This window comes from Macaca fascicularis, chromosome 19, assembly GCF_037993035.2.
Source record: "Macaca fascicularis isolate 582-1 chromosome 19, T2T-MFA8v1.1".
NCBI lineage: Eukaryota > Metazoa > Chordata > Mammalia > Primates > Cercopithecidae > Macaca > Macaca fascicularis.
Window position 1 is genome coordinate 7,344,652 of NC_088393.1, and position 13,523 is coordinate 7,358,174.

The 13,523-nt window shown below is 43.6% G+C and overlaps 1 pseudogene; it reads right to left on the reverse strand.

Annotated features, from left to right (window-relative positions):
• Positions 1-808: 808 nt before the first annotated feature.
• LOC135968635 (chloride intracellular channel protein 4-like) lies at positions 809-12,496 on the reverse strand (annotated as a pseudogene).
• Positions 12,497-13,523: the final 1,027 nt, after the last annotated feature.

Genomic DNA, 13,523 nt, shown 5'->3' on the forward strand with positions numbered 1-13,523 from the left:
CTTGAAGATTTGGAAACTTCTTGGTCTATGCATATTGCAAAAAATGACAAGGCTTGTTCTGAAGAGAACGCAAGCATAGATGTGAGCCATGGATTTAATCAGCCATCTCCCTAGAAGCTAGGAACACAGATGGGATTATACCAGCAGAGACACTGCCGGTTCAAACTAAAAGGAACAGAGACAGATCAACCTAAGGGAAGGATTTCAGACTTCTAGGATTCAACAGGATGGGGCGATGAAGTTATTTGGCTGTGAGTATGCATTAGCCTTTAAGAAAAGGGAGGAATGGGGGGCCGGGCGCAATGGCTGAAGCCTGTAATCCCAGCACTTTGGGAGACCGAGGCGGGCGGATCACGAGGTCAGGAGATCGAGACCATCCTGGCTAACACGGTGAAACCCCGTCTCTACTAAAAAATACAAAAAAAACTAGCCGGGCGAGGTGGCGGGCGCCTGTAGTCCCAGCTACTCGGGAGGCTGAGGCAGGAGAATGGCGTGAACCCGGGAGGTGGAGCTTGCAGTGAGCTGAGATCCGGCCACTGCACTCCAGCCTGGGCGACAGAGCGAGACTCTGTCTCCAAAAAAAAAAAAAAAAAAAAAAGAAAAGGGAGGAATGACTTCAAAGGCAATTCAGAGATCATCAGGGCTGTCCTTTTCACAACAAAAGGAGTCTGGCTCCTCTTCATTTTCAGAGGGCAGGATTTCTTCCTCACTGTCAAAGGATCAGGGACCACCACAGACAGCCTCGGGATCCTGAGCCGAGGGGTGAATCTGTCCTGAGGATCTGAATTGATGATGCTTCCCTGGTGGTCTAGTGGTTAGGATTTGATGCGCTCTCTCCCAAAATGGTGATGCTGCCGCTGCAGTGGGCCTGGAGGCAGAGCATGGGAGCAAAGAGGATTATTCTCCAGCCTTAAGATCGAATGGAATTTGCCTCGCTAGATTTTGAACTTGCTTGGGACCCATCATCACTTTCTTCCTTCTGATTTTCTCCCCTTTTGGAAAGGGAATCCTATGCCTGGCCCAGCATTTATTTAATTTATTATTATTATTTTTTATTATAGTTTAAATTCTGCGACACACGTGCAGAACGTGCAGGTTTGTTACACAGGTATACACGTGCCATGGTGGTTTGCTGCACCCATCAACCCGTCCTCTACATTAGGTATTTCTCCTAATGTTATCCCTCCCCTAGCCTCTCACCCCCCGACAGGCCCCGGTGTGTGATGTTCTGCTCCCTGGGTTCATGTGTTCTCATTGTTCAACTCCTACTTATCAGTGAGAGCATTTGAGACAGAATCTTACTCTGTTACCCAGGCTGGAGTGCAGTGGCATCATCTTGGCTCACTGCAGCCTAGAACTCCTGGGCTCAAGTCATCCTCTCGCCTCAGCTTCCCCCCAGGCATGAGCCACCATCCCTGACTATTTCTCTAATTTTTTTTTTTTTTGAGACGAAGTCTCGCTTTGTTGCCCAGGCTGGAGTGCAGTGGCGCGATCTCGGCTCACTGCAAGCTCCACCTCCCGGGTTATGCCATTCTCCTGCCTCAGCCTCTGAGTAGCTGGGACTACAGGCACGCACCACCATGCCTGGCTAATTTTTTGTATTTTTAGTAGAGACGGGGTTTCACCATGTTAGCCAGGGTGGTCTTGATCTCCTGACCTCGTGATCCGCCCACCTCGGCCTCCCGAAGTGCTGGGATTACAGGCGTGAGCCACCGCGCCCGGCCATTTTTTTTTTTTTTTTTAAGAGATGGGGTCTTACTATGTTGCCCTGGCTGGTCTCGGACTCCTGGACTCAAGCAATCCTCCCGACTTGGCCTCCCAAAGTGGAGGAATTATAGGTGGAATTATAGGAATTATAGCTGTGGCTGGGTAAGTCTCTGGTATTTCGTTATGGCTCGCAGACCAGGCTAATACAGTCCCCATTCCAATGTTCATAATCCCATATTCCTTCACAATCAATGGCCTTACTTTAACTGCAGACACCACCTGAGACTGAAAATTCAATCTGTGTTGGAATCCAGTGAGGGATTTATGCAAAAATAGATTTTTTTTTTCAAATGGTGTCAGGCAGGCAGAGACAGAGACGAGAGAAAAAAAAAAAAAAAGTCAACACCAGGTGATAAGGTTTGGCTGTGTCACCACCAAAATCTCATCTTGAATTTTAACAATCCCCACAAGTCAAGGGTGGGACCAGGCGGAGATAATTGAATCATTAGGGGTTTTCCACCATACTGTTCTCATGGTAGTGAAGTACTCTCAGGAAATCTGATGGTTTTACAAAGGAGAGTTTCCCTTCACAAGCTCTCTTGCCCGCTGCCACGTAAGACATCTCTTTGCTCTTTTTCATCTTCTGCCTTGATTGTGAGACCTCATTAGCCATGTGGAACTGTGAGTTCATTAAGCCTCTTTCCTTTATAAATTACCCAGTCTTGGGTATGCCTTTTTTTTTTTTTTTTTTTTGAGTTGGAGTCTCACTCTGTCGCCCAGGCTGGAGTGCAGTGGCACGATCCTGGCTCACTGCAACCTCCACCTCCTGGTTCAAGCGATTCTCGTGCCTCAGCCTCCCGAGTAGCTGGGATTACAGGCAGCCATCACACCTGGCTAATTTTTGTATTTTTAGTAGACATGGGGTTTCACCATGTTGGCCAGGCTAGTCTCAAACTCCTGACCTCAAGTGATCCGTCCGCCTCAGCCTCCCAAAGTGCTGGAATTACAGCCATGAACCACTGTGCCTGGCCAGTCATTCCTTTTGGAATATCAAAGTTGTGATTTGTTTTTGACAATATGCAGTTTGGGCAGCAGATGGCCATCGGCTAATGCCATTTCATTGCCATCCAGAAATTTACGTGTAGAAAACTTAGTGTCCTCCATGATATTTTCATCAATTTCATCAGGGAGAGGATAATTCAGATATTCATAAGTTTTTGCAGGTTTTTTTTTTCTTCAACTTTTAAGTTCCAGGGTACATGTGCAGAGGATGTGAAGGTTTGTTACATAGGTAAATGTGTGCCATGGTGATTTGCTGCACAGATCAACCCATCACCTATGTATTAAGGCCAGCATTCACTAGTTATTCTTCCTAATGCTCTTCTTCTCCTCACCCTGCTGACAGACCCCAGTGTGTGTTGTTCTCCTCTCTGTGTCCATGTGTTCTCATCATTCAGCTCATAGTTATAAATGAGAACATGCAATGTTTGATTTTCTATTCCTGTGTTAGTTTGCTGAGAATAGCTGCTCCAGCTCCATCCGTGTCCCTGCAAAAGACATAATATTGTTCCTTTTTATGGCTGCATAGTATTCCACGGTGTATATGTACCACATTTTCTTCATCCAGTCTATCACTGATGGGCATTTGGGTTGATTCCATGTCTTTGCTATTGTGGATAGTGGTGTAGTGATCACATGCATGCATGTATCTTTATAACAGAATGATGCATATTCCTTTAGGTATATATCCGGTAATGGGATTGCTGGGTCAAATGGTATTTCTACTTCTAGATCTTTGAGGAATCACCACGCTGTCTTCCACAATGGTTGAACTAATTTACACTACCACCAACAGTGTAAAAGCGTTTTTTTTTTTTTTTCTCCACAACTCACCAGCATCTGTTGTTTCTTGACTTTTTAATAATCACCGTTTTCTGTAGGGTTTTTAAGAGATCCCTCACTCATGCTTCATTAACTTCTGGCCTTGAATTCTTGATCTATGTAGAGAATTTGGCAAAGATGTCAATTCCAGCAGTATTTGATTCTGGGTGTTTTGGTGAAAGCTTTAAGTACTTGGGAGGACATAAGACTTCTTCAGGAGATTCCTCAATCTTATTTGACTTCAATATTATTTGAAAATTATAAGTGGTGGGTTGTTCCCAGGAGCCTTGTTTTGCAGATCTGCAGGTTTCCATTTCAGATCAACAGTTGTGACACTAAAGACAACTCCTTTGAACTAAGGAATCATGAGGAATCTCTGGGGAAAAAGGCAGATTTCTGTGCTTTCACCATCACTGACCACCTTGACACAGAGCTCAGTGAGGGGTGCTTTGTCTTCCTCCTTCAACCTGTTCAGTGTCATTGACAATGCCAAGGCCAGCTCAGCTGGGCTTTGCAAATGGTGGCAGCTGCTGTTTCTGCTCCAGGGCTGCTCTGGCTGATGACTTAGACCATGCTGCTCACTGGACAGTCTGGCATTGAGGACTTGTGACTTGAGCCACTTCCTCAACTGGCTTTAAATTTATCAAAGGGAGATTGTCCAGGTGAGCCTGAGTTAATCATGCAAACTCTATAAATCTGAATGTAGAAGGCAAATATCAAGAAAGTAAGAAACCAGAGAGATTCAGACCTTGAGAAGGATTTGACCTGTCATTGCTGGCTTTAAAGATGGTAGGGGCCACATGACAAAAACCTGAGAACACTTTCTAGGAGCAGAGTGATCCTTGGCTAACAATGAGCTAAGAAAACAGGGGCCTCAGTTCTGCACTGCAAGGAACTGAATTCTGCCAACAACATTAATGAGTTTGAACACAATTTTTCCCCAGACTCCAGATGAAAACACGGCTTGGTCAACTCCTTGATTAAGTAACCCTGAGAATAGAATCCAGATAAATCTTGCCCAGATTCCTGATGCACAAACACCATGAAAAGAATGAATGAGTATTGTTTCAGGCCACTAAGTTTGTGATGATTTGTTACACTGCAGTAGCTAACTAATACACTGGGTTATGCGGCCAACCTCTTGATTGGGATCCCCAGTCTTATTTCGCATAGATACTTCAGAACCATGGACAGTGGAACAAATGCCAGGGGAGAGCTGATTGGCTGGATTAGCTACCATCCAAACTGGAGAGATCCTATTGGACAATCTTTGACCTGGGCACTGATCCCTGGACCAGTCAGATTTTTGTCAGGATCTACAGACTCAACTTTTCCTTGCCAACCATGAAAATGGTGCCTCAGGGGTCCTGCAAGGTCCTGAGTGAACAAGTCCCTGCCTAGTTCTTCAGAAGGATATTGCACCACCCTCTTCCTCATCCACATTAGCCTCCTTTGCCTTCTCCTTCCCATTTCCCAGCCATTGCCCAGTGGTGTTCCTGTGTTCAGGAACTCTGTTCTTTTCTCTCTTTGAAACTTTCTATCCTTTAGCTAGCCAACCCTCATTTTTTTTTTTTTGAGACAGAGTCTCTCTCTGTCACCCAGGCTGGAGCGCATTGGCATGCTCTTGGCTCAGTGCAACCTCTGCCTCCCAGGTTCAAGCAATTCTCATGCCTCAGCCTCCCCAGAAGCTGGGAATATAGGTGCATGCCACCATGCCAGGCTATTTTTTTTTTTTTTTTTGAGATGGAGTCTCACTCTGTCACCTGGGCTGGAGTGCAGTGGTGTGATCTTGGCTCACTGCAACTTCTGCCTCCTAGCTTCAAGTTATTCTCCTGCCTTAGCCTCCTGAGTAGCAGGGATTACAGGTGCCTGACACTATGCCCAGCTAAGTTTTTGTGTTTTTAGTAGAGATGGGGTTTCACCATGTTGGCCAGGCAGGTCTTGAATTCCTGACCTCAAGTGATCCTCCCACCTTGGCCTTCTAATGTGCTGGTATTACAGGTGTGAGCCACCATGCCTGGCCTGATATCTCTGAAATTTAAAAACTATTTAGAATATCACTGGGACTTATGTGCTTTCATAGCCAATGGCCTGCTGCTAAAACTATATAAGCCCCTTCCCTCTAGGCCCAGGGACTGTCACAGAAGAGGTGGGCATGTGAGATGGTAAGGGCCAAATTTGAGGGATAGAATTATTTCAGACCCTCATACTCAAGAATGGGCACACAGATGCCCAAACATCTTCCAAAATAAAACTGCTTCTTGGGCTACTATGTGGCCTCTCTCCATCCATCCCAACCATAAAAAGTTTTGCTTGCCATAGAATTAAACAAAAATTATAGAGAGGATATCCAGATGCCTGGTGTATTAGTCTGTTTTCCTGCTGCTGGTAAAGATATACCTGAAGCTGGGTAATTTGTACAGGAAAAAGGATTCACAGTTCCACGTGTATGGGGCAGCCTCATAATCATGAAGGAAGGCAAGGAGGAGCAAGTCACTTCTTACATGGATGGCAGCAGGCAACAAGAGAGCTTGTGCAGGGAAACTCCTGTTTTTAAAAGCATCAGATCTTATGAGACTTATTCACTGTCATGAGAACAGCATGGGAAAGACTTGCCCCCATGATTCAATTGCCTCCCACTAGGTCCCTCCCACAATGCATGGGAATTCAAGATGAGATTTGGGTGGTGACACAGCCAAACCATATCACCTGAGCCTTCTGGGTATAGTGCTGCCAGTAATAAAATTGTGCCAATTGTATAAACAATTTTATGAGCCACTTTAGGAGAAATTACTAAAAAGACTACAAAAAGCCTTGCAGCACATTGAAAGTCTCTAAATTCCTTAGCTTAAATGGTTTTAGGAAAATGCTTATATTTTGTATCACTAATTGCTACAAGTGTGTAACTACAACCAATATTACAGTAGCTCAGTGCATAGAACTTAAATAGATGTCAATTTTATAACCTCGCCTTTTGACATTTGATTTTTGGCTCTTATGTTACTTAAAGGGTTCCCAGGGTTAGTGAGAACCTGCCCACCACCATTCCCATCTGGCCTGGAACATTTAGTTGGCTGTAAATATTATGACTCTAAGACCTTTGGCCATAGGGGCCCCACCGAGGGACATGTTGGGCCTGGGTAGGCAGACACACCACCCCAGCAATAATATGGGACAAAATAAAAGTTTGGCCATTGATGCTGCGTCTGGTATATAATGACCAAAAAAAGGGGGAATGTAAACTAATAATTAAATCCCAAGCTCCCCCTTCCCACTGCCACTGACAGAATGGATCCCTCCTTGGCCAAGGGAACCCCCTGTAAAAAAATCTTAAAAACTTAGTTCCCAGACATAATGAGATGGGAGGCCAGACATACCTTCCTTTTGTGGTTTAGACACAATAACTGACCAGCATTAATGGTCAAATAAAAATCACAAGACGAATGGAACAGACTTACTGTAACAATAAGATAGCAAATTAAGCCAGGTATGGTGGTATGCACCTGTAGTACCAGATTGCCGGGTCTGACCTACGGACCCTGACCCAGTGACGGATGAAAGACATACACTGACACAGATATTTTGCCTGTCAGTGCGGCTAAGGGGCTCTGCTGCCTGAGTCAGCAGAATCGGCCTTGATAAGCCAGTGAAATTCACATTTATTTAGTACAGATTAAATGACAAAGGTCTCAAGTAAACACCACTGGGTGGTAATTAACATTGCCGACCTCCCAAGTAGAGAGCAATCATGCACCCGCAGATGACCAAAGGTCAGTCTTAGGACCACAGGAGTAAACAAGCTATTTAGATAAACTCCTCTACAGTCCCATATATCTATGCCCTAAGCTTTTAAGATAATTCAACTGCCTTCAGCCAAATCTTCTACGTAAGTTATACAAACTCCTGGCCTTCCAAGAAGATTTGTGTCTATTTCCTGTAACTTTATAATTTCTCCCACCACCCTGACCGATCCCCTACATCTCCCCCTTCTCTGTTTTTCACATCAGTCCTTGTTGTTTGAAGAGTACAGACGTGTGCATCAACAGGTCTGTCAGGCGAGGCAGTCGTTGCTCTTATTCTGGCTTTGCATCCTAGAATTAGCAAATAACATGAGGTAAACATGAGTATAATCAGTAACATTCTTTTCCAATCAAGGAGTGACCTGTAGTGTTACTTGGCGCTTCAGTTTGATGTGTGCTGTTACTAAGGATCCCCACTGGGGGTATGTTAGTTTCTTCTAGTGAAGCACTCACATTTTTAGAAGCTGGGAAGGGGTTGTTTGTCTAAGCAACAGGGCAGACAAAAGGCAGATTAGAAGATGGGCTTAATAGAGTGTGGCAGGTACAGGTAGCAGGCAAAGTGAGAGAATGAAAAAGGAACAAATTATCTGGAGTGAATGGTGTTTGTGTTTGGAGTAGGATTTGCTTAGCCTTCGGAGTTGTCCTCTTCAGCCTCCTCCAGATAATGTCTGGGGCCTGTGTTGTCTGATGAAGTCACATCATCTGGGGCTGTGGATCCTGCCGGGTCATCTCCTTCATTTCTGGTATTGGGTTGGGTCCTAGCCATGCCATGGTAAGGTTTGATGCATCATGCTGGAATCCAAAGAGGACCTGAGGGGGTGTGAACACCAGCATATCCTCTTCCCCATGTTAGCAAATCATCTGGACCACACCATTCATTACTATTTATATCCTTCCATAAAACTGCAGGTTTTGTGTCTTGAGAAGTTTTAGCAAAGTGCCTTTCTATAGCTGGTGGAAATTTGTCACCTAAATTTTAAAAATGAAGGGTAAACGAGGTGTGTGCTAGTAGTGTTGCAGGGTGCTTATCCATACTTTCCCTCTTTTTGTTTTCTGAGCATATTTTTAAGGATGGAGTGGGCACGTTCTACTATGGCCTGTTCTTGGGGGTTATATGGAAAGCCTGTGGAATGTTGGATGTTCCATGTGTGACGAAATTGTTGAACTTATGAGCTGGCTAAGTTGGACCATTATCAGTTTTAATTTTTGTGGACTGCCCCATAAACACAAAAGTTAAAAGAAGATGTTTAATGACATATTGAGTGGACTCTCCAGGAAGAGCATGTGCACTAATTAAATGAGTGTAGGTGTCAACAGTTACATGTACATATCATAGTTTTCCAAATTCAGGGATGTGTGTACATCTATTTGCCATAACTGATTAGGTTTTAGTCCTCTAGGGTTAACACTTGTAGAAGGAGGGGATGTGCCTGTGAGTTGGCAATCTGGACATTGTAGGATAATTTGTTTAGCTAGTCTCTGGGTAAGTTGAAATTGTTTAGATAAGTTTCTCCAGTTTCGGTGGAAAAATTAGATATATTTCTCCACTTTTGGCAATTGGGTGGCTTGGTAAAGCAGTGATGTCATAACTTGTAAGTCTGTTTGATCATTGCCCTAAGCCAATGGGCCAGGCAGTGAGCTGTGGACTCGAATATGGTTAATAAAAATAGGGTGTGTACATTGATCTAGCAATTTCTGAAGTTGGAGAAAAGCAGTGCACAGGGTGGGCTCCGGAGTGAACTTAATGAGTGCTGTCTCAAGGTTCTACAATAAATAAACATAGTAAGCAGAGTCACTAACAATATTGATGCGCTGAGTGGAAAAAGTCTCCAAAGTCAATATTAAGGCTCCAACTTCAGCTCTTTCAGTGCTAGTAAACCCATATCAAGTGAGGGAATTATGTGGTCTCCACTGGACAGTTACTTTTCCATGTTTACCCGAGCCATCAGTACCCAGTGTGAAAGCATTAGGTATAGGGGAGTGAACTATTTTTGTAGGTAAAATCACAGTAGTTCGAGATAAGAACGGAAGGAGTTTGTCAGCAGAAAGGGCATGCTCTATATGGCCTGTGTAATCAGAGAGGGCTATTTGTAGATCTAACGACAGGGGCAAAACTGCTTCAAATTGCTTTTTACTTAAAGGAATTTTTATGACATTAGGATCATAACCTAGCAACAGATTGCATCATTTGTGGCCTGAATAGATGACTTTACTGATTAACTGGATATAGGGAGAGAGTGATGTAGTCCCAGTATGTGAGCAAAAAACCCATTCTAGAAGGCGCAGCCCTGGGGCCATCTGTCCTATTAACTCTGTAGGGGAGTGTTTAGTGGGAAAAATAAACAATTGAATTGAATACCATGGATCAACGTAATCTAGTTGCCTTTGAGAGATAGCTTGCTCTATCTCTTCAATTTCCTTTTTCGCTGTGGGGGTTAAATACCTGGGAGAATCCAGGGCTGTATTGCTCTTTGAGATAGAAAACAGGTTTTGCAATTTACCATTAGTAATGCCCAAGTTGGGGCGAAGCCAGTTAATATTGCCTAGTAATTTCTGATAATCATTTAAGTTGCTAGTATTTGATTTAACCTTTTGAAGTCTTACTGACCAGGAAGTTAGTATGTACCCAAGATATTTCCAAGGAGAAGACATTCGTACTTTTTCAGGTGGGTGCTATGATTAAACCTGTTGACTTTACATTCTTTACAACAGAGGTATATAAACTTAAAAGCATTGGCTCCATTGGGGCTGCTAGTAATATATCATTCATAAAATGAATAATCTTGCACTTAGAAAATTCTTTTCTACTGGGGAGCAAAGCTTGATTTACATGATACTGACACATGGTAGGACTGTTCAGCATTCTTTGAGGAAGCACTTTCTAATGAAATTGGCAAGCTGACCTTTCATTATTGGTAGCTGATATGGTAAATGCAAATTTTTCTCTGTCCTGCTTTGCAAGGGGAATGATATAAAAGGAGTCTTTTAAGCCTATAATGATTATAGGCCAATCTCAAGGAATTGACATGGGGGAGGGGTTGATTGCCCGAGCTGAAGGGACCCTATAGGTTGCAAATTAGTATTAATAGCACATAGGTCATGCAAAAGTCTCATTTACCATACTTTTTGGGAATGACAAAAATAGGCAAATTTCAAGGGCTGTTAGATGGTTCTATATGGCTGGCTTTTAATTGCTCTTCAACTAATTCATGGTCTTTTTGCAATTTCTCTCCCTTCAGAGGCCACTGTTCTACCCAAATTGGATCTTGATGGAGCCACATCAGGGGTAGGGGAGGGATAATAACAGTGGCCATTATTAGAAAGGGATCTGCAGAGTGACCCCCCCATTGGGCTAAAAGGTCCCATCCCCATGTTGCAAATGACAGGATCTCACTCTTGTTTTATGGTTGAATAGTACTCTATTGTGTATATGTCCCATATTTTATGTATCCATTCATCTGTTGATAGAAATAGATTGCTTCTGAATCTTGCCTATTGTGAATAATGCTATGATAAACATGGGAGTGTAGCTATCTCTTTGATATACTGATTTCCTTTCTTTTGAGTATATACCTAGCAGTGGGATTGCTGGATTGTATGGATTTAGTTATTTGAGGAACTTCCATGATGTAGGGAGACCCCCTGAAACTATTGCTATGGAATAAAAGATGAAATGCTCCTGATTATTGTAAATACAAAATTGCATGCAGAATTGTGTAAAGATAATGCCAGGTTGGACTGCCAGAATGAGCCAACAGTGTGTGATGTGCTTCCCCCTGTGGAGAGCTTATGAATGGATGTGCAGTCGGGGAGGTCACATCACCAAGATTCCTACCCCAGAAAAGCAGATGTTCATAGCTCTGGGAATGGAATGCAACCTTTGTGAAGAGCCTATAAACAGATGCATGGCGGGGGGTGCCTGTCCATATGGATAAGATAGGGCTATAAACGCCCTCATCTTGTCATGACTCTTCTAGGCCTCTTTAGGGTTAAGGCATACTCCCTTCTGAGCATTTCTTGTCTAACCAGTTGTCTAGCTTCACGTCCTGTTACTATGGATTGTCTAGTTTCATTCTTCTGAATATGGATATCCAGTTTTCCCAGGGTCATTTATTAAAGAGACTATCCTTTTCTCAATGTTTGTTCTTGGCTTTTTTGTCAAAAATGTGTTTACTCTAGATGTATGGATTTGTTTCTGGGTTCCCTATTCTGTTCCATTGGTCTATGTGTCTGTTTTTATGCCAGTACCATGCTGTTTTGTTTACTATATCTCTGTAGTATAATTTGAAGTCAGGTAATGTGATTCCAGCAGTTTTGTTCTTTAGCTTAGGCCTGTTTCCCTTGCCTCCATAACTGTTGTGGGTATTGACAGTCAGGCTGCTAGACCCCTTAGAACTCCCCATCTCTGGTGCCAACTTGGACAACATTCTTTTATGCACACCTTTTTAGTTATCCCCACCTGCCCAGCTCCCTTATTAGGTCAAGAAGTTTTAACAAAATTATCCGCTACCTTGACTATTCCTGGACTACAGCCTCATCTCATTGCTGCCCTTCTCCCCAACCCAAAGCCTCTTTCACATCTTCCTCTTGTATCCCCTCCACCTTAACCCAAAACTATGGGACACCTCTGCTCCCTCCCTGGCAACCAATCACATGCCCATTACTATCCCATTAAAACCTAATCACCCTTACCCAGCTCAACGCCAGTATCCTATCCCACAACAGATTTTAAAGGAACTAAAGCTTGTTATCACTCACCTGCTATAGCATGGGCTTCTAAAGCCTATAAACTCCTTACAATTCCCCCATTTTACCTGTCCAAAAACTGGACAAGTCTTACAGGTTAGTTCAGGATCTGCACCTAATCGACCATATTGTTCTGCCTATCCACCCTGTGGAGACCAACCCATACACTCTTTTGTCCTCAATACCTTCCTCCACAACTCACTATTCCATTCTCGATCTTAAAGATGCCTTTTTGTTTTTCTATTCCCCTGCACCCTTTGTCCCAGCCTCTCTTTGCTTTTACCTGGACTGACCCTGACACCCATCAGTCCCAGCAGCTTATCTGGGCTGTGCTGCCGCAAGGCTTCAGGGACAGCCCTCATTACTTCAGCCAAGCTCTTTCTCATGATTTACTTTCTTTCTACCCCTCTGCTTCTCACCTTATTCAATATTTTGATGACCTTCTATTTTATAGCCCCTCCTACAAATCTTCCCAACAGGACACCCTCCTGCTCCTCCAACATCTATTCTCAAACGAATCACGTATCCCCCTCCAAAGCCCAAATTTCTTCCTCATCCATTACCTACCTTGGCATAATTCTTCATGAAAACACACGTGCTCTCCCTGCCAACTGTGTCCAGCTGATCTCTCAAACCCCAACCCCTTCTACAAAGCAACAACTCCTTTCCTTCCTGGGCATGGTTGGGTACTTTTGCCTTTGGATACCTGGTTTTGCCATCCTAACAAAACCATTATATAAACTCACAAAGGGAAACCTAGCTGATCCCATAGATCCTAAATCCTTTCCCCACTGCTCTTTCCATTCCTTGAAAACAGCTCTAGAGACTGCTCCCATACTAGCTCTCCCTGACTCATCCTGACCCTTTTTCATTACACAGAGCCTAAGTGCAGGGCTGTGCAGTAGGAATTCTTACACAAGAACCAAGACCGTGCCCTGTAGCCTTTCTGTCCAAACAAATTGACCTTACTGTTTTAGGCTGGCGCTCATGTGTGTATGCAGTGGCAGCTGCTGCTTTAATACATCTGAAAACCCTCAAAAAAACAGGCTATGCTCACTGACCCTCTACAGTTCTCACAACCTTCAAGCATTAATATCTTCCTCACACCTTTCACGCTTACTGTCTGGCCCTTGACTCCTCCAGCTCTATTCACTCTTTATTGAAACCCCAACAGTAACTATTGCCCAAGGGCCCGATTTCAACCCAGCTTCTCACTTAACACCCAACACAAGTCCTGAACCACATGACTGTGTTTCCCTAATACACATAGCATCTTCCCCCTTTCCTCAGATTTCTATTCTTTCAATTCCAAACCTAGACCACACTTGATTTATCAATTGTAGTTCTTCTAAACCCAATCAATTTTCACCAGCTAAAGCTGGATATGCT